The following is a 27963-nucleotide window of genomic DNA, read 5'->3' as shown; positions in this document are numbered from 1 at the left end:
AGGAAATTCAGCATTTTCTGAAGTGATTTCAGTTCCATCTCTTGTAGTAAGTCCAGATTGTGCTGGGTCTTCAAATACATGAACTTCTTGTTAAGCTTTCAGAGCTGAAAACGTGAAACATGCAAGACTAACTAAATACATCATTTCCCTTCATTACTGTATATTTTAGATCACTTAAATCATGCTGTTGTCAAATTACCTCCTTATTGCTAGCTTTCCCCCCCGCTATAGCTGTTTACACATATTCCATAGAAAAAATGTCTGATCTGTAATATTCAAAATACAGATTTAAACTTTTTTTAAATGAGTGGAATGCTCAGATGTGGTGTGTCTGTTTAATTGGTAGCTTTTCTCTGGTAACTATTTGTCTGAGTAAATGATGATTATGTTCTGTTCCTTATTTTGCATCAGTGTCTGATCAATGCAATCAGAACAGTAGTGTATGCTCCATCAAATGGGGATAGGTGGACATCTAGGAAATGTGGACTCATTTGTGTGCAGTTTTTTTACTCTGCATTTACTAAGAGAAAATTGGGATTTTTACATTTTTCTTAGATAGATTTTGATCCTGATCCTTTGAAACCATTCTGAGAAGAAGAATTTGAGAAGGCATAATTTTGCCATCTTACCGCATTTTATACTATATTCTGAAGGGAGTCGGTTTAAAAAAAGCAAAAATTCCTGATACTTGCAAAAGCATTCTTTTAAATATTAAAGCAAACAGAAAGCTTATGTACTACTAATGGAAAATGAGGATAAATAATAGTCTCTCTAAAACTGGATTTTCTATTCCAATTTTTACATTGCTTTACATGGCAAACTTAAGTTCTTGGGTATTTTGCAGGCAATAAAGTGGACAGTAATTTTTCTTTCCTGTTAAATTTTGAAAGTCACCTAGTATTATTTCACACTTGCCTATAACAAAATATAGACAGCAAAACACCAAGCACAATGTCAGCACCCAACAAACAATAAATAATAATTATTAGGCTAGATGCGTTCAAATAGCTACATCCTTTTCCGCAGAAGGCATCAATAATGTGCCTTTGGCCACTGCTTATTTTAATGACATCCCTAAGGACCACATTGAGCCTTTAAAAAATAACTATAAAATCATTGCTGCATTTCTTCTTTTTTAATCAAATCACAGTTTTCAAAAACTGCACGTTTGTGTTTGCAAAGCTGGCTTCTATAGGTACATTTTCTAAAGTTATGATACTACCGTGTGGAGCAGAGGTTTCGAACAACCAGTACATGGGCTAGATCCAACCTGTAGAGCCACTCCAGCCAGCCTGTTGGACTACTGGAAGTTAGGGGCATGGCTAGCAGTGGTCATGGCCTGCCGCTAAATCTGGGGCTCTGTGGCCTCAGTTGGACATGGCACTTGGGGGCAGGAGGGCTATTGAGGGCTAGTGGAGCACAGCCCCCAATAGCTCACTTGCCCTGTGACTGCCACCCCACTTGCCCCACTGCTGCTGCAGTGACTGCCACAGTTGTTACTGCTACTACTGCAGTGGTCATGGCAGCTACCCCATGTCCTAGATTGGATCTGGCCCATGAGGTCCAGACCCAGCCCAGGGACCAGGTGAGTTTAACACTCCTGAAATAGCAGGATCTGTATGTAGCTTTCTTGCCATCTTGAATCTACAGTACTAGATTGTTAAGACAGATGCACAGGACAGAATGCTCCCGCATGTGGACTCCAAGATTACAGAAACTGGGAGCCTGAAAGCCTTGGAAGTCACAGCTGTCACCTCCTTTCTCATGGCTAAAGCCAGAGGTTTGAGTTTCCAGGCTCCTTGCTGCAAGATTGGGACTTAGTGTCAGGAAATTCCAGACTGGTTTCCCAGGATCTGTAGCTTTGGCGTTAGTCTGTCTCGTGAGGCTGAGACAGAGCCACTGATAATGTGAGTCCTATGCAGATGTTCAGTGATGATATTGACACTTAATTAGCCAAGCAACTGGAAGTAAAGCCAATGTTACTGAGCAGAAACAGGGTCTGAGAACCTTTAAGTTCAAAGGAAACTTCTAAAAAAAAAATGGGTTTTGTCTGACTCCGACCCAAACAAATTTTGAAAAATCAAAATTTTCCATGAGCCAGAAACCCTGTTCTTCAGATGCTTCTACCAACAATACATGGGGCAGTTACAGAAAATGCTTAGGTAAGTTTCAAATAAAATAAGAGTAAAACATTTTGGACAGAGGATATATAGTCAATAGTATCTCAAGGGGAGTAGTGGAATTCTACCTCTTGCAACATTTAAAATGTAGATGGGGCAAAAATGTAGGAAATATACAATTAATATACAAACATACAAGGACAGGCCCTTGGGGGTGGGGCGGGATATTCCAAAATGAAAAGGTTGATAACAGGGGTAGGTAAATATTTGGGTCGGAGGGCCACTTCGGGACTTGGGGTGAGCTGTTACGGGCCAGATCAGCCACTCCCCATCCCCTCCCCCACCCTTTGCAACAGCTCACCAAAGCTCCCTAAGTGGCCCTCTGGCCAAATAATTGCCCACCCCTGGTCTAAGGGCAGAGAGAAAAAAGGTTAGGGGAACCTATTCTTTGTTTCTCCCTTTTGTCAGTGCCCACTCCTACACTTCGAGTGCCCAGCATGTGGCTAGCCTGGTGCCATGCTGTATTCCTTCTGTCATGACCCAAAGGCATGATTTTGTGTGTGCTTCGGCACCAGAATTATCCCCGCCAAGTTGCAGCTTCATTGCACGAGGGAGTTTCCTGCTGCAGAGGAAAACACCGGTGCAGGGACGAGTTTCCCGCCTTTTTTGCAGCTTCTTTTGCAGAGTGCATTGCTCAAGTTGCAAGAGGAATGCACGGTGCAAAAGAGTTCCCGCCACCGGTATGCAAATTCGTTCCCCGCTATTGGCTAGTTTTAAATTATTCCCACGTGGCGGCTAGCGATTGGCCTGTTAGCCGTATAAGAGGCTTGAGCGGTTTCCGCCCAAGCCGAAGAGGACTCCACATCCATCTCGTGGGGACTCTGGATACACGGCAGGGTAATAGAAACCCTGTGTGAGATTCAGAGGAGCGTGGCGGCCTGATCCACTGCCCACCTCTTCCCGTCTTCGAGCGCGACTTTTATAAGACGTACCTACGATTCTGATTTTGGTGGCTCGTTCACCCAGAGCATCCGGAGCTCTGTACCGTGGAGCCTAGCAACCTCCATGAGACCGTCTGTGTTGTCTGTCTGTAACTGCAACTCAGTCAAGTTTTCCAGCCTACACCACTGCCATCTCGGTGTAAGTAAACAATCTTTTAAACTACCGCTAAGCGTTTGTGCCTAATTCCAGCTCGATGGCCTTCCCTCTCTGACCCGGCGTGCCCGGGTTGCTGGCCACAGCACGCGTGAAGCACGGAAAAGGGCTCGGGTCGCTCCCGGCCCGCACACCTTCATGCCACCTTGGGCCACATGGGCACAGCTGGCAGGGCTTCTGCCTAGCCTGACCCTGTGCCAAGGACTTGGGATGGGGGAGAGGATGCAGAGGGAAGCTGGGACCTGCGGGTTACCCAGCCGGGCTGGTGACATGCTATGTTCCTCCCTTGTCCCTTCACGCCCCCGCCCCCTGAGTCCCCAGCATGCAGCTGGGCTGGTGCATACTGTTTTCCTGCATGCCACCTTGGGCCACAAAGGTGTAGCTGCTGTCTGACCTGGCCATATGCTGGGGACTTGGGATCAGACAGGAGCTGTGCTGGGGTTGGGCAGGAGCCATGCCAGCCACTCCAGCTGCACCCATGTGGCACAGCCTGAAGTGGCATGTGGGAACACAGCGTGGCACCATGTTAGCAACACCTGCATCCCTACTAGGCCCAAGCTGGGCAGGGCATGGAGAACCCATGGCTCCTGGCCCTCTTCCCCCTGCATCCTCTCCTCTGCCAGCAGGGAGAACCTCACCTGAGCTTTGACTCACCAGCAGCTGGGCTGTCTGGTCGACAAAAGGCCACAGGGTCAGAGTGGTGCACTGACAGTTTCCCTGGGCAGAAGCCTGGAGAGGATCTCTGTGCTCCCTGCCTTGGAGAGTACACAGGGGCCTGGGTGGGACAGGGTGGGAGGAGGGTGGCTGCTGCTGTGGCAGTCGGCTGGTAGGGGAAGGGAGAACTGTGAGAGGCATTGAAAGCCAGGGCAGCTGCAGCCCAGATACAGTTCTCCTTCAAAGGAGTAGCTGCAAGCCAGATGAAATCATTTGGTGGGTTGCTTTTTGCCCACCCTTAGTTTATAAAATATATGAGGTGCCCACACTGTTATGGTGAGCTGAACTGGGAAACTGACTTGGATTACACATCTGTTTCCCTGAGACACTTCAGGATGAAGCAAGTATATAAAATATGTTGGCAGGTATGAGACACTTGAACAGGTAGCATAATCAGTCTAAGCTTCTCTGGTATTCATTTTCTGCTGCCAAAACTAATGAATTCATTCATATAATTAATTGAGGTGGATAATGTAAATCCAAGTTCAGTAATATTAAACAAATTTAAGGTATAACGGGCAATACTGAATTTTATGCTATTTTCTGATTAACATATGGATCAAATTATTTCATAAGGTCTTTTCCCATGTTCAACTTTTGCCATTTCTTGACTTTTTAAATAGAATGGTATCCAGGTTAATGTTCAATAAAGAGAAACGTTTCCCTTAATAATGGAGTGCCCCACCAACATGGCAGAGGTTAGCAGAAAAGGGGCCATTGTTTCTTGGAGTGACATATTTTTCCCTTTGGCACAAGAAGTCAAATTTTACTTAGCATGCAGTTAATTACCAGAGCTATATTTCTTGAGAAATATTTTTGCCAAGAAATGAATTGCATTGGTCATTGATGAAGCCAGTATTTCTCCATTGATGTCCTTAGACAGTTTTCCTTTAAAATGCCAATGAAATGAGCAGAAGTTATCAAAAATATGTTTTCTTGTTTTCTAGTGAAGGGAAAACAAAAACCAATCCTAGTAACTTCTGTGGCATTCTCACTACAGTATCAGAGTGTAACAAATGGACATAACTTTTTCCTTCATAATCTGAAGTGAGCGCATATTATGATTTCCATTTTATTGGTAGGCCACTGAAACACAGAGCATTATCAAGTAGGTCCACTAATTTTGCTTGCCTAATTTGCAACATCTAGGGCCTGGTATTTAGCAACATGTTTATGGTATACGTGGTATATTGTTTCCTCAAAGGCTGTTCCAAACGGTTTCAGTTAGTGGTGAGCATGCAGCTCTTCTGCAGATCTGACTCTGGCTATTCTGAAATGAGCAACTCAGGTTTGACTACACTTGAACATTAATTTAGATTTAGGCAAAGTGAATTTAATGTGTGATAACTGTTCCAGTATAACATTGTGAGTACAGAGATGTGTAGCCATGTTAGTCTGAAGCCAGGCAGGAGGTGGTGGCACCTTAGGGACTGACTGGTTCAGAGAATCATGAGCTTGCATAGACAACAACCTACTTCATTAGATGCTATAAATGCTTGTCCATGACTAGATATGAAGAGAGGAGAAACAAGCAGAGTGAGTTTTCCTGGGAGTTAGCCACAGGAGGGAAAAGGGGCCAGGGAGGAGTATGTATATGGGTGGGTGTGTATGTGCACAAGTGGGTTGCTGCTTCTTTGCTTTGTTTTCTACAGTCTAGGTGTCATTAAGGGGGCATAGAAAACATAAAATGGAGACTGGATCAGAAGTTGTTACTTGTGTGAGATGTGCCGTGTTTGTGTTCCTTCCAGAGAGTCAAGACAATTTCATCTGCACCAAATGTAAGATGGTGCCTGTGTTGGAGGAAAAGATTGAGAGATTGGAGGCACAGATGTCCACACTGTGAGCTGTCAAGGAAAATGAACCTTGCTTGGACCAGAGTTATGAGAGCCTGGTACTAGAGAGGCCAAAGGAGAAAAGAGGAGAAGTGGCAGCATGTGACTACTGGAAGAAGGAGGGTCCCTAGAATTCAAGAGGAACAGATTGAAGTCAGCAACCACTCTGAGGTGGAACAGCTGAGGGAATGGCAGAGGAGAGGACATCAGCAGCCAAGACACGGAGGACTCGGCAGTCCAGAGAGCTGGAAGTGCAGGGCCCCAGGGATTGGGGCTCTAAGGCTACTTTATCAAAAAGAGAGAGGACAGCAATGGTGGTTTGGTGACTCCCTTCTGTGATGTCCAGAAGCACCAATTCATCATTTAGATTTGGATTCCTGGGACATGTGCTCTCTGCCTGGAGCCCATATCTAGGCTGTCATAGACTGAAAGATGTCATCCATTTCTCAGACCAATACCCTTTTCTGCTTGCCCATGTAGGCATCTATAATACTACTACTGGGAATGCCACTTTTCCCTTTGGATTTTCCAGCATCAGTCTCTCCTACCTCTAGTCCAAGTAAACTTCACTTTCCTTGATAGCACGCCATCTCCAATTATTCTGCTTATGCTCCCTGGATCACCAAACGTACATACCTATGAACCCACACACACCCAGTCTCCTGCTTCCTGGCTCCCTCCTATAGCAAGCTCCTAGGCAAATTTCCTCTGTTTGCTGATCCTCTGTTAACTGTTAGGCCTTGTCTAGAGTATTTTGTACAGTTTTAGGTATCACATTTTTAAAAGAACATGGAGGATTTAGAGATGGTTTAGAGTTGAGTGACAAAAATGATAGAAGTCTTGGAAGGCAAGCCATAAAAAGAAAGGTTGAAGAAAATAGGTATGTTCAACTTGTAGAAAAGGTGTTTAAGAAGGGGCATTATAGCAGTCTTGAAATATCTGAAGGGCTGCCATAAGGTGAACACTTTGCTGGTTGCCACATGGAGCCAGGAAGGATATTTTCCCCCCTTCCTATTGCTACAGGTAGCAAAGTTTTTTCGTTTCCCTCAGAAGGTTGGGATGTTGGCTGCAGCCAAGACTAGGGATTGTAACTGGGGTATGCCAGTAGTCCTGCTAGGATTAAAACCCAGAAGCTCCTGGCTGGAGGGTCTTGCCCCTGGACTCAGGGTCAGACCAATTACCAGGCAAGGAAGAAGTTTTACCCTCAGACTGGGGGGGGGGGGGGGGGGGTGTTTATCTCTGTAGCCATGGATGTGGTACACCTTCCTTCAATCTCTTGAGCATATTTTAACAACCCTTGCAACAGCAGGATATTGGCTACCATTGTGCCCCTACTTTACCTATGGCAAGTTAGGGGGTTAGAGTGCTATGCTTTGTGGTTGCATTAGGGATGACTGTGTAGTTTTAGTAACAGGTTAGACGAGGATTTGCTTGGAATGGTTTGGATAAGGATAATCCTGACTACCCAGGGGATTGGACTAGATGACTTCTGGAAGTCCCTTCCAGCTGTACTTTTCTATGGTTCTATGACAGGAAGAAATTAATAACTATATTCAGTGCAGGGTTTAAATTGCACATTGTAGGTAAGGTCTGGGGCCACATATGAGTGAGAAATATAAAAATAAATATTGACTAACCATTCATTAATGGGGTCCCTGAAAAAACAGTGAGAGAGATTTAATTTAAAAATACTGCATGTTTACAAATGAGGGGAAATTTAAGTTTTCATAGTCAACCTTTACTCTGGCATTTCCTAACTTTTTAATTCTTGATGTAAGTTTAACTATCTTTCAGTGTAACTTTTAGGATGTGATATTGGATGTAGTTTAATAAACATATACTTTGATCCTGCACATGGCTAATTTATTGCATACAAGTACTCCTAGTGAAGTTAATGATAACCGGAACAGATGTCTAAAGTGAGGTATGTTTTTGCTGTACTGAGTCGATACTTCATTTTCTATCTCCAATTACAGGAAGGTAAATAGGTGCTCCAGTGTAAGCAACTGCTGGGGGAATGGACAGAGGGCTATGGGGAGGAGCTGGCTGTACCCACTACTTGCTGGCCAGAATAGTTAACTGGGGGCAACAGTGCAAATAAGGTGCTCCATGAAAATGGAGGAAATAACTTACTCCAGCTCTAGAGTACGAAGGGACAGGTATAAAATTGTGACACAATGATCACATCTGCATGTGCAGCAGACTGTGGAGTTGTTACTGTGCAGTCATTTAGTACTTGTATAAGCAAGTACTATGTTACTGTGCAGTACCATTACTGCACAGTACCATTGCCACACATTTTTTCCTGATTCTACTGTGCAATAGCAATGAGCCACTGTGCAGTATTGTCACCACATGGCTAGTGTTCAGCAATGCTACTATGCTGTAGCAATGGGCTACTGCACCATAGCATCTCGTGTAGATGTGCCCAATGAGAAGCAATGTGTCTTGTGGTCATGGTGATTCAGCTCTATCATGTAAGCAGGTCACAGCCCATTTGTAATAATAAATAATATCTTCTTTTGTATAGTGGCTTCTCTATATAATTATGTAATTGATCTTACGGATAGTTTTTAAATCTTATCTATGTTTGAAAATGGACAAATTACTCTTGACAGTATCTCTTGAGATATTTAGTTGAATCATAGAATTGTAAAAAACATATAGCTACACGAGACCTCAAGAGGCCATCCAGTCCCATCCCCTGTTCAAGGCATGGTAATACCTGCTATAAACATCCCAGACAAATATTTGTCTCACTTGCATTTTAAAACTTCCAATGACAGAGATTCCACAACCTCTCTAGGTAATCTGTTCTAGCACTTATTCACCTCATAGTTCAAAGCTCTTGCTAATACCTAACCTAGATCTCCCTTGTTGAAATTGAGTGCATTACTCAGGGCTTAGGACTCACCTGTAGAGCACAAGGGATTCCTATTCAATGAAAAATTCCAGACAAGTCTCTCTAAAATGTGCAGACAAGAGCAGACCTATCAAGAGTGAGTACATATCGTTTTTTCGGTTATGTCAGTATTGACATCATTTTGTGAATCATTAGGTATCAAATGTTTAATGCTATCATCAAACATAACAGAAACCTATCTATCATACACTTTACCTCATGGCTTTTTATACTGAGATGGATGGGATTGTGGATTGTATATAATTTCCAGTTATATCTGTAGCCACATACAGGAAAATTGAGAGAGATTTTAGATGGTATCAGTGAGGGTTTCTTGGCCTGGAAAAGATTAAAAAGATATCACTACAAAATAAATAACAAACTGGATACTTAGACATTTTAGGGAGACTTGCATTTCAGAATAACAATTTTTAACAACTTTTATTACCTAGACAGCAACTGAGCGATATGCAGAATCCTTCAGTAAATACCACTGTGCACTTGGACAAGCCAAAACATTTCATTAATATGAAGTTTAGAAACAGGAAATTTCCAGTACTAACTTGTTAGCTTTAATTGAATTTGCAACAACTTTCTTTAAACTCAATATGGGGAGTGAAATGAAGGCAAAGGAGCTAGTTGCCATTAAATGAAGTAAACATGAATTCTTACTATTGCCATAGAAGGCTGTTACAGGGTTAGATGTAATGTAATCACCCAAAACTGCAGATGTCAAAAGAACAATGTATTATTCTGGTGCTTAGCAGAGAATCTTGCAGTCGTGGAAAGACTGGGGGAGGCATTTAACTTAAGCAAAAGGTTAAATATGTCATGAAGGAAGTTTTGCTTGGAGAAACTTTATTAACAACTTTCAGACCTTTATTAATGTCAGACTTGATCTACTGTAAGAGCCTCTTGTTAAGTGGTAATGATCTGATTAAACCTTGAAGCTTTCCCATTAATGATATAAATGCCATTAGCTGCCTGAAATTCCATAGATTTACAGTAAGAGTTACAAAAGAAATGTTCTTAATGTGTTGAAACTGTCTTCAAGAAGACTTAGCATACTATAAGCCAGTGAGAACAAAAAGCAGTTAAAAAGGCCCAGTTCCACAAAGGCATTTAGGTGCGGCGATCTTCAATGTTCTACAGCTAACTTTTATGTGCCTGGCTCAGGAGTGGAAGTAATTATAATGAGTTAGGCCTTATATTTCCTATATAAATGGAGGGAGTTGGGCATCTAGGAATGGAACTTTTGGTGAATATAGGTACATCTAAGGCTATTAGAAAAAAAAAAAACTGAGTAGAGGGGTGCCTCTGCCTCTCTTCTGGACTTATCTGTCAGTGTGAGGTTGATCTCTACAACCCAAAATTACTTCCTGGACTTAGATGCCCTGGTCTTTCTTTTGTGTACAGATAACTGACTTTCTTTTCTTTTAAAATAATTTGGTATTTCATCCAAAGATCCTTTCATACAAAATGTTTAAGCAAAAATTAAGTTTAATTTTAAGCATGTTACTGTTTCCATTATCCTGAATGGGACTAATCATGTGCTAGCATTAAATACATGCTTAAATCAAGTGTTGCATTAAGGTTCAGATCCACAAATATTCATTTGGGTCTGAGTCTGTTCATAATTTTGGGTAAGTCTAACTTACTTGAGGTACATTCAAAATTATCACAGGCAATGTTACAGGCGATCCCATAATCTACCTTCAATTAGAGTATGCATTTTCATACTACGAGTTTGATTGACCATTTTGGTATTGAGCGCTGTTGTGGGTCTATATGGGGACATAAAGTTTAAATACTAAAAATGTTTGCAGAATAAAAATTCTGAAAAATTTCAGTTAGGGGATGATTAAACTTTTTTTGGTTGACCTATTTTTCAGTGTAGCCCTGTGAAGTCACAGCTGCTGAAGGGACTGTGGTAATTGCTAAAACATGTGGTCATGTCTGCATGTGCCTTCTGCTAGCTGCAGGGAGACAGAGGAAAGCTTCTTTAGCCCAGGAAGGTGGTGTCACTCTACTGGTGAAAAGTAGCAATCTGCCATTTGTCATGCAGGATCAACATCCTTTTTTGGGGAAAGGGGAAAGCTCTTCCTCAGGACACCCCAAGAAGCAGCCTTATTCAGTCTTCCTGTCCTGAGAGGACTCTCTGAGGCCAACCCTGGCATAGCTTCATAAGGGGATAAGCCTCTGTCTCTGAGACCCTGACTCTTCTGAGCCCCTGGCTTCCTCAGTGATCTGTAGGACCCCCACCTTAGAGAGCTCCTTTTTGGTCAGCTTGTGGGAAGGTGGGGGTATATCATCTTCTTTTAAAGAGGAGGGTTATTAGAAGCTGATGTTCCCAAACCCTACAGCAGACTTTGCTCCTAAACAGTCTTTATCATGCCATTCCAGTTTCCTATGCCCTCACTCAGATTCATCTGTCACCCCTGGGACTATTTCTTTTCTCCATGTCTTCCCTGGGACCTTCTCTCCCTCCTGCTCTCTTTCTCCTCAGGCCCAGCCAGCCACACTTTCAACAAAACTGTTACAAAACTCTAATATTAACTTCAGGACAGCACTTATCCAGTACAATGAAACAAAGTGATGGAGAGCCAAACAGGAAGTAGTCTCCAGGCCTCCCTGTGGTGAAAAGGGCATATAAGTGGCTTGCTTATGAAACTATTTATAAGAATTATTTACCGCAAAGTCTGCTCATACTGAGTACCCCCCGGCAAAGTTCCCAACAAATACTGCAGGCTAGAACTCAGCTCACTTAGCCTGTTTTGTCATAGCCTTATAGAGCTGCTCTTGGATGGCATTTTTCTCAACCTGCACCAGAAAACTATGTATTATAGACCAAGCCTTGTTTTCATTTGTAAAAAATCATGTGGGCCATGAATCATGTAATTCATTGCTTCCAAAATCATAAAGCTGGTCTGAGTCCAGGTGACATAGGAAGTCCAAAGCTGTACAGGGAATAGACTCCTAACAGTCTAATTCCCAATCATTTGCTCTGACCATTATGGCATACATTACACATAAACCACTTTAAGTGGTCAGAAACTGGTTTAACCCTGTAACAGAACAGACATTCAGAGCACATAAACCAGTTTGAAAATGAGTGAAACCGGTTTGAGATAAACCTGGTTGAATGTAGTATCAGACTTAACTGATTTAGGTCAAACCAGTTTATGCAATGTCTGTCCCAGACTCCTTCCTGGTTTAAATTAAACCAGAGTCCCCCAGCATCCTGGCATGCTCTCTGGGCTGGGATCTGGGCTCCAGTCCAGCAAGGCTGGCCCCACCCATCTCCTTCCCACCCAGAGCACTATCACTGCTCTGGCTAACTGAGGGACTGCAGCAGCTGCCAGGCTTCCCTCCCCCTCCCCCCCTGCTGCTCAAGCAGGGATTCCCCTTCCTGCCCCTCTCCCACAGCAGTGACCTGGCATCTAGCCATGCCCCCCATCCCCCCATGCTAGCTAATGCTGAAAGGCATCTGTGTGGGTCTCCAATTTCACTGGAATAAAGCCAAACAGCTAGCGGCTTGCAAATGCAAATACACCCTGCAGATAAGAAGAGCTTGGAACTAATGCGAGAGATGTTTTTTTTTTTGTAGGGCTTGATGGACTGATAAACTTTGTTCTGACAAACAACCTGCTGGATGTAATCTGTCAGTCTTCAAGAGGGTAAAGAGAAAGATGTTAGAAATGACCTGGTTGGCAGACAGTCTGAAGAAGCAGGGAGACGGAGATTGAAAAGCTCCATATCAACAGATGCAGGGTCTGACAACACTCCCACCCCTTGAGCAGTCAGTGGGGAAAAGCCTGGGGCTGCAGGTGGGGTGGGGGTTTACACACCTTCATAATCAGAGCATCCTGCTGGGGCCTGGCCATGCCCCACCTCAGCTCAGCAGTATAGAAGGGGAGGGAGGGCGGCTCTAGCACTTTCGGCTTCTAGCCTGAGCCACTGCAGGCATGTGTCAGAATTTCTGGAATGAAAAGGGAATTTCTATCCCCCTCCAAACTGGTTCAAGCTTTGCAGATTAAGCTAACCTGCAAAGATTGAATCAATTCAGGCTCAGACTTTTTGAATGTCTGTCTCTAGCTTATCAGACACTTTTTTTTTGGAATTCAAAGTTAGCAGTTTTGATTAAAATCAAAATTTCTCAGCCATCTACTGTTCTATTTTGCTGATACATTAACATGTTTTCTAGAATTGGTGAGCATGGGAGTGTAAAGCTAGTGTTTTAAACCATATTCCTCTGACTTTTAGTGTTGGTTTAATCAGAAACTCAAGGTTTTACTGTTTTATATAAAAGTATTAAGCAGTGCAGTTCTTCTGACCATCAAAGGTTTCTGTCCAATGCTTTAGTTTTCTTTTGGAAATAGACCACTAGGATGAAATGGATTAATTTATGGCAATATATGCCTGACTGGTTCCCTGGATAAGTTCTGTGAATAGCTTAAATTAATGTGACACCATGCTGATTTTTGGGGAAAAAAAACAGTGGAAACTTATATGGTACTTTGGGTGCTAGGATTTTTTTCCTTACAACTAACTAAAATATGCTAGAATAAAAACCAAAATGAATAATAAATAAAAAAAAAAAAAAAAAAGCTTGGGCCAAAGGCGACTTGATGGAAGCAGAGGAGAAATGTCTTTTAATGTAATCTATACAGTTACTTGTTGTTACTATTTTATTCAGTCAGGGTAATCAGATAGCACTATTTTCTTTTCCATTTTTTGGACAGTGCATTAAAAACCACTACTTTTCTCCTAGTACCTCATTTATGGCTGAGAAAAAGGAGTCAGGTTTTACTGACCTTTCTCTATAAGCAAAACATGGAGACTGTTTTCTGTTGTAACAATTATATCAGTTCTGAAGAGAAGACTCAATAAGGTTTATAACAGTTTCATGTATCTTTAATTTTATCCTTTATTGGAAAGGAAAAGGCTTCATTTCAACATTGTATATTAAGGACAAATTTTCACTATTATACATGACTGAACATATGAGAGAGAAGCTTTTAAGATTTTACTTGGAGCATAATATTAGGTATTTTCCCTTTGTTCTTTCTTTTTAAAGAGGCATTCATGGATAATGCTTCTAATCAACCAGATGCACAGACATGTTCCAATCCACCTACTTGTTTCATCTTTTAGTAATTTGCTTTTTATAGCTTTGTATGGGTGATTGTGGAATCCATATACATGTAAGCTTAAGTGAGCTTGCAGTAATCTTATGTAATACATGGTTGTATCTTAGCATTTATGTACTGCTTTTCATTTAGTTACCAAGTGCAATTATATATGTTACCTATTCAGAAAAGTTTAAATGCAGGAAAACGGGGCACTCAACAATATTGACAATATTAAAATGATATTTGATTTAGATTTATAATAACCTTGATAAGCTCTGCTCTGTAATTGACAATGCCCAGTACAAAATGCAGTGTGAGGAACTTTTCATCCCTCTTTAACACATGAATAAATATCCACCACTGATATGAGGATAATGAAATAAGTCAAATCCCTGAAACCTGAACTCATTATATCTTCAAAAAACCCTCATGGAAACGTGAGTTAAGTAGACTGCCTGGGAGATGAATAAAACCAGGATTTGTTAGACCAAAATTGGGTGAGGGGCATGATTTCTGAAATGAAGGACCCATGTAATGCTTTGACAGCAATGCCTTTCTCTCTCTAGCAAGGAAACAATTCAACAGCCACAAGCAAATGGTGATTATAAATGGATTCATGTCAGATTTGCTTTTGAGTGGAGTTCTACAGAGATCTGTCCTGGGCCTGGCAACATGTTTATTATGATTTGGATGCTGGAATAAAGAGCAAATTTGCAGATGACCTAAAACTGGGAAGGGCCGAAAATGCTTTGGAAGACAAGTGCAATTCAGAAGGATCTTGATAGTTTGGAGATCTGGACTAGACCTAACTGATGAAATGCAATGTTGACAAAACAAGGTGCTACACCTCGGGAAGAATAATCAAAAGCACAAATACAAGATGGGTGCTACCTGGCTGCATGGAAGAGGATCTAGGTATCTTGGTGGATCATAGCCTCCATATGATCCTGCAAGTGTGACTTGTTCCTATCGAAGCAGCCCAAAACTACATTTACTTTTTGTGAGACTAAGATGCAGAAAGTGATAGCACTTTTGTACTTGACACTGGTTAAGCCTCATCCAGCATATTGTGTGCAGTTTTGAGTCCCACATTTTATGAAGGACATGGAGAAGATAGAGAGGGTTCAGAGGCTGACAACAAAAATGACAGAGGGCTTGAAAGACCAGCCTTATGAAGAGAGGTTGAAAGATATAGGTGTGTTCAGCTTGAAGTAAAGGTGAGTAAGAGGGGACATGATAGCAGTCTTCAAATGTCTGAAAGGCTGCCATAAGGAAGAGGGAGAACAGCTTTTCTCTGTTGTTGCAGAGAGCAGCACATGGACCAATGGCTTGCAACTGCAACAAAGAAAGTTTAGATTTATTGGAGATGACAATATTCATCATCAGGAAAATGAAGCAGAGCTCCAGAAGTAGCTTAGTTATAAAAGAAGTTTTAAGGAGCTGGGATAAGATTACAGAGAGGATACACCAAAGGGAATTCTGGCTGTTCAGTAAGAAGGTATGATGTGTGAAATTATGCCTGTTGGCCCTGAGTTGCAGAGCAGAATGAGGGTTTTAGTTTTTCCCGTTCTTCTGGGCCTTGCAGGTTGCCACATGAGCTCAGGAAGGACCTCCCCTCCCCCCCCCACTTCTCGTTATAGCTGCTAGGGTCTTTTGGGTTTTATTTTTGTCTTCCTCAGAAGCAGTGGATGTTGGCTGCAGCTGTAGCTGGGAAATTTTGACTGGGGTTTGGTAGTGCTCCTGCTGGGACTAAAACCCAGAGGCTCCTAACTAGAGGGTTTTACCACTTAGCATGGGATCTGACCAATCAGCATGTTTGGGATCAGGAAGGAATTTTACTCCATGGTGGGCGTGTCCATATGAAATGCTTTATTTGAAATTAGAGCTAATTACTGTGCAGTAAACATCACTGTCTACACATGTAGGCATTTACTGCACAGTAGGTTCTTCTAAACCCGAGTAAATTTGCTATCTGTAAATATAAGTAGCAAATTTACTCAGGAGTAATTACTGTACAGTATGGCATGTATAGATGGCTGACCGGGAGCAAATGTGCTCCTGGTCATCTGGGCAGCAGGGGGCAGGAGATTGCTCCCTGGCCCTGGGAGCTGCCTGCTGCCACGGTGGGCTCCACCCCTGGAGCCTGGGTGGGGACAATGTACCCTGGCCCCCTCCAACACCCTGTCCATGACCTTGGAGCCAGGGCTGGGAGATTCTTATCTCCCAGTCTCAGCAACTTGGTTGCTGGGAGCAGCCTGCTGCTGGGGAAGGGGGACACTGTCCCCACTGAAGCTCTGGTGTTGAAGCCTGCCCCAACAGCAGGCAGCTCCCAGGGACAGGGAGCAATGTCCCAGCCCCCTCCAGGAGACAGCTTTCTCTTGGCCCCTTGATCCTTGTCATCCCCTGCGCTAGCACCCAGGGGAAACCTAGAGCTTCACCCGGCTGCTGCAGAGGGCCAGTGCAGGACTGGCAGTGGCAGAAGCAGAATGCTGTCATGAGTAGTAAATCTGCTCCTGCTTCTCCACATATGTAGACACCAGCCTGGGTGCATTTACTCTACAGTAAACCTTTCCTGGAGCATTTGCATGTATAGACACACCTGGTCAGATTAGTATGGGTTGTCAGGGTTTCTGCCTTCTCTGCAGTGTGAGGCATGGTCCTCTCCCTTGGATCTCTTGAGCACATTTTAACAACTCTTGCAGCAGCAGGACACTGATCACTGTTGTCCCTCTGCTTTACCTGTGGCAGGTTAGGGTACAACATTTTGTGTTGTGTGATAGGATTGATTGTGTAGTTTTAGTAATAGGTCAAACACAGATTTGTATGGGATTATTTAGATAGGAATGATCTTGTCTCATTGACATAAATGACCTTCAGAGATCCCTTCTAGCCTTATTTTTCTATGATACCCAATCAAAAGTGCATGTATCAATATTAGGGTTGCAACTTGTATCATTGGCGCTCTAAGTTCCACTCCAAACATTTATCATAAGCCTCTACGTTTCCCCCATGTGCATTGTCATGTGTGCATCTATTAAACTATTAAACGAGTGTGTCTATTAACCTCCAGGCTGACTTGGATAAGCTTAATAAGTGGGTGGATACAAACCTGATGATGTTCAATGCTGATAAATGCAAGGTACTCTACCTCAGGGAAAAAACCCCCGCAGCATACTTATATGCTTGGCAGTGCTACGCTTGCTAGCACCACTGCTGAAAGAGACTTGGGGGTCATGATTGGCCAATGCGATGTTGCAGCTGGTAAAGCAAACAAAACCCTGGCTTGCATCTATAGATGCGTCTCAAGTAAATCTCAGGATGTCATCCTCACACTGTACTCGGCCTTAGTGAGGCTGCAACTGGAGTACTGCATCCAATTCTGGGCTCCGCAATTCAAGAAGGATGTCGAGAAGCTTGAGAGAGTCCAGAGGAGAGCCACGTGCGTGATCAGAAGGCAAGAGAATAGGCCCTCTGAAGAGAGGTTGAGAACCATGGGACTCTTCAGTCTGGAAAAGCGCAGGCTCAGGGGGGCCCTGGTGGCAGCCTATAAGTACACAAGGGGTGTTCATCAGGCTCTGGGAGAACGTCTGTTCACCAGAGTGCCCCAAGGAAAAACAAGGATACGGTCATAAACTACAGAAGACCATTTTAGGTTGGAAATAAGAAAAAATTTCTTTACTGTCTGAGCCCCCAAGACCTGGATTAGACTCCCTCCAAAGGTGATACAGGCACCTACTCTGGACTTATTCAAGAAATGCTTGGATGCTTATCTTGCTGGGGTCCTTGGACCTTTGCTGACTTCCTGCCCCTAGGGCAGGGAGCTGGACTTGATGATCTTTGAGGTCCCTTCCAGCCCTAATGTCTATGAAATCTACGTGTGTTGCACTTCACAATGAACCTACCACAAACCTTCATCTTACAAATAAATTAGAAGGCTGTCAATTTAATAAAGGCTGTTTTGTCCATTAGGCTTTATACAGGTGACTGAAAGGTAGTAGGAAATGGTTTATAAAAATGGTCTTATTCTTAAGAAACTAAAATAGTTATCTGCAAAAGATTGGAGCCATTGTTTAAACAGGAGAGCTGTGCATTAGTGAATAATGTAAGCCAATTATTATATAGTTAACATATAGAAATTATAGTTGCATATTATGACAGGATATATAAAATTGTTACACTTCAAGTGCAAGAAAAATATTTACAGAGCATTTAATGACATCACTGGTGTTACTTTATTCTGTGTATGCAGAACACTGATTAAATATACTACCAATAAGATGCAAGAATACTGGGGAATTTTTGCAAATAAATCAGAGAGGCGGCAAACAGAAGAATCATGTCATGATCTTTGGAAATACATCTCTGTCCATCTCTATTTTTAATTGGAAACTACATCTACCATATTTTATAACTGGAGAAATTAAATATTCCTATTTCTGCAGACATAAGTCAATCTTTAAAACCTTTCCTATCAAGTGAAACAAGCAGCTTATTTCACTAGAAGCCATGGAGGAAACGTGTACTTAATATACTAAAATATCTCAGAATTATTACCTAATACTTTGATAGGAAATATGCACACTGAGGTGCAAGGCTTCACTCTTGCAAGAAGAGACCTTTATCTGTATACAAAGCAACACTTTTTAGTATTCTTTATTCTGTAAAAGTATATTTAGTTAAATTTTTATTGCATAAAGACACTTCCACAATCACACAAGTGACTGTATTTTATTGAAATATTGCTTGAAACTGGAGTTTAGAGTCATAGAGACATAGAAAAATAGGGTTGGAAGGGACTTCCAGAGGTCATCTAGCCCAACCCCCTGGCCTGAGGCCCTATCCAAACCATCCCATACAAACTATAATTTAAACTTTATATAAGACTTCTGTCAAGCCTGACACAACATAGACCTAAAACTCTAACCTGCCACAGGTAGAGCAGAGGAACTATGGCAGCCAATATCTTGCTTCTATAAAATGTTGTCAATATATGCTCAAGAGATCTCAGGTAGAGGGGCAAACCCCCCCACTAAAGAGGAAGGCAAAAACCCTCATGGTCTGTACCAATCTGACCATGGGAAACAATTCCTTCCTGATCCCAAATATGGTTATTGGTCTGACCCTGCATGCATGGGCAAGACCCTCTAGCCAGTAACCTCTGGCTTTGGTCCTAGCAGGGGCGTTGGTATACCCCAGTCAGTGTTCCCAGCCTTAGCTATAGCCAGCACCCAATGTCTCTGGGAAGGATTAAAAACACCCTGACACATACAGAAGAAAAGATGGGGAAGGAGAAACCAGCAAAGCCAAGAAGCAAGGAAAATACCCCTGGTAGAACATAGGCATAGCTATGCATCCCTGATTAGTGGCTCTCCAACCTCTTCTTGGACACTTCCAGTGATGGAGAGTCCCTTCCCTAGGCAGTCTATTTCACTGCCTCACTTTTCTAACAGTGAATAAGTTTTTTCTGGATATCCAATCTAAACTTTGCAGCAACTTCCAACCATTGGTCTGCATCCTCTCTGCAACTAGAGAACAGGTGCTTTACCTTTTTCTGGTAGCCCTTCAAGTATTTGAAGACTGCTATCAATGTCCCCTCTTAAGCACCTTTTCTGCAAGATGAACATACCTAGCTCCTTTAACCTCTCCTTGTACGGTTTGCTTTCTAAGTCCTTGATCATCTTTCTTGCCTACCTTTACATCCTCTCCAACTTCTCCATGTCCTTTTAAAATGTACAGCCCTGAGCTGACACAGTACTTCAGATGCAGTTCATCCTGTGCTGAGTAGAGGGGCACTATCACCTTCTGCGCCTTGCATGACCTAATGCTTCTGTTGATGCATCCCAAAACCGCATTCACCTTCTGAGTGGCTACATCATACTGCAGACTCATCTTGAGTTTTGTGGTCTACCAAGACTCCCAAATCCTATTCCAGAGTGCTACCCTTCAGCCAGTTTCATAGTTGGTAGGGTCGGAAGGGACCTGAGCAGATCATCAAGTCCAACACCCTGCCATGGCAGGAAAGAGTACTGCGATCAAACAACACTGGCAAGGTGTTCATCCAGCCTCCTTTTAAAGACCCCTAGGGTAGGAGCCAGCTCCACTTCTCTTGGAAGTAGGTTCCAGATCCTGGCCGCCCTGACAGTGAAGTAGTGCCTGCTGATATCTAGCCTGAATCTATTCTCTGCCAGGTGTAACCCCATTTTATATTTGTGATTTTGATTATTCCTCTAAAGGTATAGCACCTTGCATTTGTCTTCATCCTGTTGTCTTTAGCCCAGCTTTCCAATCTATTGAGATCTTTCAGAACTATACTCACATCCTCTATGTGCACAATCCTTCCAAGTTTAATGTTGTCTGCGAACTTGATCAAGAAGCTTTCTATGCCAGCATCTAAATTAGTAATAAACACATTGAACAGCACCAGGTCCAGGACAGACCTCTGTGGGACTCCAGTTCAAACCTTCTGCCATTTTGACAAGGACCCATTTAATAATTACCCTTTGCTTGTGGTTGTTGAGCCAGCTGTCTATCCACCTTACCATAGTTTTGCACACCTCACATTTCTCAAATTTGTATATGAGAATGTCATGCAGGACATTTTCAAAAACCTTGCTGGAGTCCAGATACATTATATCTACAGCATTCCCTTCACCCACCCATGTAGTTACTTTGTCAAGGAAGGAGAGTAGGTTTGTTTGACATGATTTGTTTTTCATAAATCCATGCTGGCTGCTTGAGATCAGACCTTCCTCCTCCAGATGCATGCAAATTACCTTTCTTAAGATACAGTCCAGTAACTTCCCACTAGGGGTGTGCAAAATGGGCCATATTTGATTCAGATTCGGCCTGAATCAAGGACAGTGCTTCTATTAGTTGATTTGGAACCCTGTACCTGATTTGGTTTGGCTGAATCTGAAGATTCAATGCTGATTCAGAGAATCAGTGATTCAGCCATAGACACAGCTTTAAATGTTTTTTCTACATACCTCAAGGTACCATGCATGGCTCATGAATGCTACAATGCTGGGGCAGATGGAGCATCATACAGGAGTGTGGGGGACCCCCCTGCATGCTTGGCAGTGAACCCAGAAGTGGGTCGGAAGTGCTTCCAGTCCACTTCCAGGTGCACCAGGAAGTGTACTGCCCCTGCAGTCCCCCCAGCTCGGCGATTGGCCATGGGGAACCCGGCTGACCTCTCCCCAGACCCAGGAGGTACCAGTCACCGAGCCAGGGAGGCACAGGGTGGGGGGAGGGCAGGGCACTCCCTGGTGGACTCAGAAGTGGACCACTTCCAGGTCCACTTGCAGGTCTGCTGCTGAGTGCACTGGGGAGCCCTCCACGCTCCTGTGGGATGCTCCATCTGCCCTGGCATCACAGCATTCACAAGCTGCCTGGTATCTTGAAGTATGTAGAAAAAACATTTAAAGCTGTGTCTATGTCTGAATTGCCAAATCTTTCTGAAGCTCTCCTAATTGATTCAGAGGTTTCCGATTCAATTCAGAGAGATTAAAGGGTCTCCTGATTTGATTTGGATTCAGAGGTTTGGCCACTGAATCAGACCGAATCTCCACCAAATCAGATCGGGGACCAAAGCTTTGCACAGCCCTACTTCCCAGGTATTGAGGTGAGGTGAACTGGTCTGTAGTTCCCAGGGTCTTCCTTGCCTTTTTTAAAGAGGGGCAATACATTGGCCCTTTTCTGGTCCTCTGGTACCTGGCTTGTCTCGCACAATTATCTGAATTTTAATTGATCCAGTCACCTCACCTCTGTGTGGTCTCCAGGAAATCATAGCATGTTGGTAGGAATGGAACATTATATTTTACATGCCACAGTACAAATAGGTGGTGGCTAATAAATTGATTAATGCCTATTTTACTTTTTTAACATGTATGTTTTATGCATACTTGAAAGACTGATTGTCATTAAAATACCTAACCATAGCATTTGTAATTTTTCAGTTATAATGTGATGTTCCCTGTACCTTGGTGTAAACTACAAACATTTGCATCATGGAGCAGAGGTTAGTATTCAGGTTAACATTTACAAAGTTGTTAGTTAATTTACGTGAAGCAATTGCTCCTTAGGTAAGAGAAGTGAAAAAAGAAAACCACCCCTTCTACAAGCTATAAGGTAGGCAGATAAAAGGGACCCCAGGTATCTAGCTGGTTCAAGAACTAGGAATAAATCCTACCCGTTACTTCATGCTGCCAGCTCATCTTTTGTTGGAAGGAGAGAATATTCTAAAGTAGGAATTAGGTGGACAGGCGATGTAGGGACAATGAATGGCTTTCAAGCCACCTAAGTAGTTGAGTCATTCAATTCTCATAGAAGTGATACAAAAAGAATGGTCTGGGTACTGAGCCAAGGCTGTAATAAACAACATGGTAGCTAGAGAAAAAAGACAGGTCACAGATGCCTGGGAAGGCACCAGAAAGTCATTCTGTGTACATATGTTTGGAGTAATATACACAATTGCAGCATATCTGTAAAAACGTTGCTTATAACAAAGAACCAGTTCAGTTTTACAAAAACAGAGTGCACAGGCAAAAGTGTAGAAAAGTTCATATGGTTTCTCCTAGACCAAAAATAGCAGACAAATAACAGCAGAAAACTAACCCAACTAAAACCAGTTAGAAGTGACTTCTGGACGAGTTTCTCCCAGAAGAACCAATGAATATAGATTTACGTTTCCAATAGAAGCTGCAGCAATGTCTTTCAGCATCCCAGAGGGTATTGCTCCAGTCTCCCTTCCCCCAATCCCTTTTTCATACTTCCTTCAGGGAGACTGTTTGTCTTGGGCTGGACTCTGCTGCTCTAGCTGAGCTAGGGTGGCCATCATAGAAGACATTCAGGTTTTCTGCTACTCTGTCCTGTTTCCCCTATTGATATGAAACCCAACACCTTTACATCCTCTATTTTTCTTTTGAGGACATAAAGGCATCAGGTTTTATATCAATAGAGGACAGAGGACAACTGGACTGTCCTCTATGATGGCCACCCTAGCTGAGCATGAAGCAAACTCCTTCCCCTGACTACCTTGGGGCGAGGAAAGCCCAGCTCCTTTCACCAGGCCTGCACTGTGATAGAGGGCTACAAGGAGAAACAGGGTGCTGAGACTGCTGTGCCCCCTGCAAAGACCTAGATCTGGAAGATCCTGACTTCCAGACTTGTACCTCTACACTCCTGAGACTCAGACCTCTGAGACCTAGACCCCCAACACCATTGCTATTCTTTGGTAGGGTGCTGGAATAGAAAAGACATGCCTGCAACTAAGAAGAGGAGATACACTCTGGGTCTCCTTTCAAAGACTCACTGCCTGAAGGGAGGGAGGGGGGACTGTGAACTCGAGTTCTCCAGGGTGTGGCCTTAGCTGGGGGCCATCAGCAGTGAAGGCTCTCTGCAGAGCACTTACCTGGCTGGTCCCTACAGCATTTGTATAATGCTCTCCATGTAAGTTTTTCTATTGGGAGAACAAAATTGCAAGACTTCATGGTTCATTTGAACACTTGTACACACTCTTAATCTTCTCATAGTATTACCCTGCATGTGATAACTTGAACCCATACAAGTTTAGCTCAGGGAGAGCAGAGAGGAACCCAGACCAGTACAGATGTCCCCTAGTCATTATAGCCCTGTAGCCTTAATTGGCAATCAGTTAATTTGCATTACAGGAAATCTGAAATCTCTAGCCTAGATTTACCCTAATAGTGCTAATACTATAGTTACAATTATATAAAAGGTAAAGTTTATCTCTGTCAAGTTATAGTGGAAACTGTAGTAATTTTGGAACGGTGAATTTCAGAAACGTGTAATGAACTTGCTACAGTACTAAGTGATGGCAGATTTCACAGTGCACCTCATAGTTGAAAGTCTGCACTGGGGTAGGTGTTGCAGAATTTAAAGATCTCATCATTCATAGCCCATCAGGAGGTTTGTCACTAGCTACACAGATCACTATGGGTGATGCTGCTTAGACAGTATACACTTGAGTCAGATGTATTTGGAAAGTTTCTACTAATGGGTCACCTACAGAGTCCTCAATGGACTTTCAAGTTATTGTTCCTTGGCAGAATCCCATAGTGGATGTAAAACACTATAATGTAATGTAATATACTGTAATATAAACCTTGATTATTAAGAGGGTATTTTAGCTGAGATTAGACTAAACTGATGCTTAAAAAAATAAGGTATGTTTCTTGTATCAGACAAGGTAGAAAGCTGTTTGTGTGCCTTAATTATGTATCTTCATATTTTAATATGTTTGATTTCATTTAATTTTAATTTGAAATCTCAATTCCATGACTTTATAATCCTTTGTTTTAAGGACAACTGTAATATCCCAATAATGCTGTTTTACCTTAAATTAAGGGTATATATATTGTATCTCCCTCTTACTGTGGTTTTTGTCAAATGTTTTTATTTTTTTTTAACTAAAACAGTCATACAAGAAATGTAAACAATGAAACCAAAAATACTGTTTAGCATGCAGTATTTCTAATGGCCTGACTTATTACCCCTTAAACATTTTTAAAACAATTAAAAAAATGTTACTTATATCCATATTTACCCCATGGGACAGTGAAGATGGCATGGATTTTTGAACTACCCCATTGAGACTTTGGAACTGGTTAACAGATGTACAAAAGGTTCCTGACTTTCTTGCATCATCTATCCATGACCAGTATATATCAGATCTGAAGAATCCAGGAGATGCAATTGCTCTCTCAGGTACCTACCTTTTGTGAATTAGTTGCTCATGATCACTGACCACTTCAGATACAGGCCTCCACATGCTCTGAAGTATCAGAGTTTTAGTGGAATCTGGCAGTGTTTTCCTTTGTACACCATCAAGAATCCAAAGCAGATTGGTCCTGGCTTCTACTTACCATGTGGCATCCTAGAAATGAAAGGGCCCCAGCTTCCCCAGATCCCTTTCTTTCTTCTCTCTCTCTGATTAACCTGGCTGAGCTGATCAGGTGAAACTTCCAGTTTTCCTTGTAGGGACTTTGAAATGCCTATTGTTCCTGGGATCTCAGTTTCAACCTAGAGCTCTCTTGGGAACTCCAACAGCTGAGAAAGCTGGGGGCAGAGGTGCACTGTATTCAGATTGATCTTCTCAAAATTTAGAAGGTAAATGAATACAAACTGATTTTTTTTAAGTTTCATGATTTTTAAATCAGTTCTCAAATTTGGGGTGGGGTCCTGACTTGTGAATTTTGAAGAAGGGAAGCTGGCAGTACTACATACAGTTTATTTTTTATTCCACACATAATGCTACTGCTAATGCAAAAAGGAAATTAAAAAAAAGAACCACGCAGTCATACATCCATAAATTCAGAACTGAGAAGCAAAGTTCAGATTTCACGCTGATCCTTGTGTGTATACCTTAAAATAAAGACTCATTTTAAGTTATTTGTAAGCAATTAATTTTTTCGTGGAAACTGATGTTGCTTATAGAATCATACCCAGTATCTTACATTATCAGACATCATCTCAGGAGAGGGACAAATCACCATTATATCAAAAAGTGACACCTGGATAAGTCCATTTCATTTGTCAAATGTAGTCAAAGCCTGCCCAAGCACTCCATTGTACTACTGTGATTAAGGCATAGCCATTTCTAAAGCCAAAAAACATGCTGAGGAGTTACTTGGCTAGCACTACATTTGGCTGCCTTTGACTCCACAGCCTTATTGACCAAGTACTCATTCACCAGGGACAGCCTTCAGCACAGGTCTAGAATAAGTCTTGTACTCATGCCTTTGAAACTGTAGCAAGATTCCTTAACCCTTCTGCCATTGCACATCTTGAATTTCCCAAAGAACCCTCCCCAAAAGAGGGCATTAAGTCACATTTCTCTAAGTTTCTTCTCTACAAAGTGGCTGGGTAAATATCTCAGGGTAGGATTAAGCACAGAAGCATTTATGCGATAGATTTGCTTCTTGGAGAAGGAGTTCTTTTGGAATTATTTCCCTTCTTTCAATGCATTAAGATGAAATACCCCTAGGTTATGGACAGCTGCTCATTTGTAACACTACAAAGCGCTGAGGCACTTTGTACTGCTATAAAGATAGCACTATAGGAGTGAACAGGTTTTCCAAACCCCTGACTGGAGAAATACAAATTTGCCTCAAAGGGGACCTCTCCAGTAAGGGGCAATAGGGGCTGGTCATTAGATCTCCCAGGCTCCAGGGCAAAACATTAGCTGACAGCCTGCCCTCTCCCCTCCTGGGGGAGAAGGTAGGTTGTTAATGATCAACTGGCAGCTGTTGAAAAGCAGCAGCTGTCAGAAGTGGCTCCTTACTTCTTGCAGGGGCAAAGAGAACTGCTTTTCTCACCCCCACTACCCCAGTAGAGCTGCTGCCACTGCCTCTGCCAGAATGCCAATTCTTGCCAGAGCTCTGGCAGCCAAAGTTCATCTCCTATGCTCCTGCACGGCCCCTATCTTATAATGTAGGTCTCTAGCACAGCAGGTGATTGAACTGGCTGAGCAAAACAGAGCCTTAACATTGCACTTGACAGCCTGTGTCTATTTGTCTGTACCTAACACAACTTTTAAAAAATATATCCGATCTAAAACTCCATCTTTTGATTTTAATGAATACTGGAAAAACCTGACTTCTAACAAAGTCACTGTTTGGTCACTTAAGCAATGAGTGAAGCAATGAGTTTGGGATTTCAGTCAGTGATCCTTTCACTCCAGCAAGTTTCTCTTATCCTCTTTACTGCTTAGTCTCCCTTATCCACTTCAGCTGGCCCCCTCACACACTCATTGGCCAAGCTGTCTGTCTCATACCCCACCATTTTTTCCTGGTAAAAATTAGAGAAATGACAACAGCTCATTTAAGTGAAAATCATGTGTTTCCCTTTTTCTGATTTTCGGAAAATCAGTAAAGTGGTGACTTGAGTGGGGTGGGGGTGAAGGGCCAGCCGAGAGGATAGCTCTACTTCCATAACCAACAAAGGGTGTGGCCTGCTAGCTTAATTTTGGTTTCAGGAGGAGTGGTGAAACTGTCTGGAGTGATGGGTTATAGAGACTTATACTACATGACTAGAGTCCTCAGCATATCTGTATAGGAAATCACTACTTCTGAACCTCTGGATCTCTTCCTCCCTCTGCACTGCTCAAACTGGTGTTTCTCAGTTAAACTCCTAGAGTCTCACAAAAACATTGCACACATCTTAGCCATACTAATTTAGATGTTTCTCTTAGCTAGTCCTACTATCGTCCTCCAAACCCTGCCCACCTACCCAGCGACATGTAGAAAAAGAGATTATCTGTTCCTTTCCTTTTTATTCCAGGGTACCTTTATATCTCTTCTTTCTGTTGTTTTCTTTCTCCTGCCTCCTACTGGCTTTCCTTTGTGTATCTCTATGGCCATCAGACTGTGATCTCAGCCACTTGCCTCTCATCTGCTGACCTACTTAGTCCTATCTGGAGAGGCAGGCCAGTCTTCTTAGCCTACTGAAATGTTATGCTGACCTCAGTGCTGACTTCGAAGTATTGGGCATTTTTAGTGACAGGATGACATAACAGTGCAGAGCTCAGAGGGCTCTCTTATCTGTTTCCTTTGATCTCTCAGCTGTCATGTTAAGTGCAGTCATTCATTTCTGGGTTTCCACTGTACTTTGTTTCCCAACTTTTATTTCTACATTCATACGATACTTTGTGTACCTCTGCTTTTTCTCAGATTTTACTGAGATTTTTGCTAATGAAAAGGTTTTAGTCATGGACCCATAGCCAACCAAAACAGACCTGTTTTGATTTTTTAATCTTTAGCCTTTGTGGATGTTATTTTGTTGTAAATACTGTTTAGTTGTCTGTGTGGGTTGGGGCTTCCTTATTCTAGAAGTCAGTACAAGTTATGTATCATCCACCCAATTTTGGCAGCCATTGTCTTGCCAGTTATAGCCTATTCATTCATCACCTCTCCAGAACTCATCAGTGGCACAAACTTTTATAACCTCACTGATTTGAGGATTTTCCCCAATCTGTTTCTCCTTCTGGTCTCATAGACTTTAGTCCTTCACTGAGAATCCCAGATTAAGAAAGAGCATCTACCATATTTGCTCAACCAAAGGCAGATCTAGGATTTTGAAAAGTGTGG

At 42.5% G+C, this 27963-nt stretch overlaps 1 long non-coding RNA gene across 1 annotated transcript; it reads right to left on the bottom strand.

The window, feature by feature from the left end:
• Positions 1 to 24675, bottom strand: LOC102372294. The gene is made up of 3 exons (XR_323612.1): positions 24592 to 24675; positions 8940 to 9062; positions 1 to 104 (listed from the first exon to the last, which is right to left on the bottom strand). It is a non-coding gene; the product is annotated as an uncharacterized LOC102372294 (long non-coding RNA).
• Positions 24676 to 27963: the final 3288 nt, after the last annotated feature.

This window comes from Alligator sinensis, unplaced genomic scaffold (assembly GCF_000455745.1).
Source record: "Alligator sinensis unplaced genomic scaffold, ASM45574v1 scaffold361_1, whole genome shotgun sequence".
NCBI classification, from domain to species: Eukaryota; Metazoa; Chordata; order Crocodylia; family Alligatoridae; genus Alligator; species Alligator sinensis.
The sequence above is the reverse complement of the archived record's forward strand: the minus strand, read 5'-3'. Positions and strand labels throughout refer to the sequence as shown.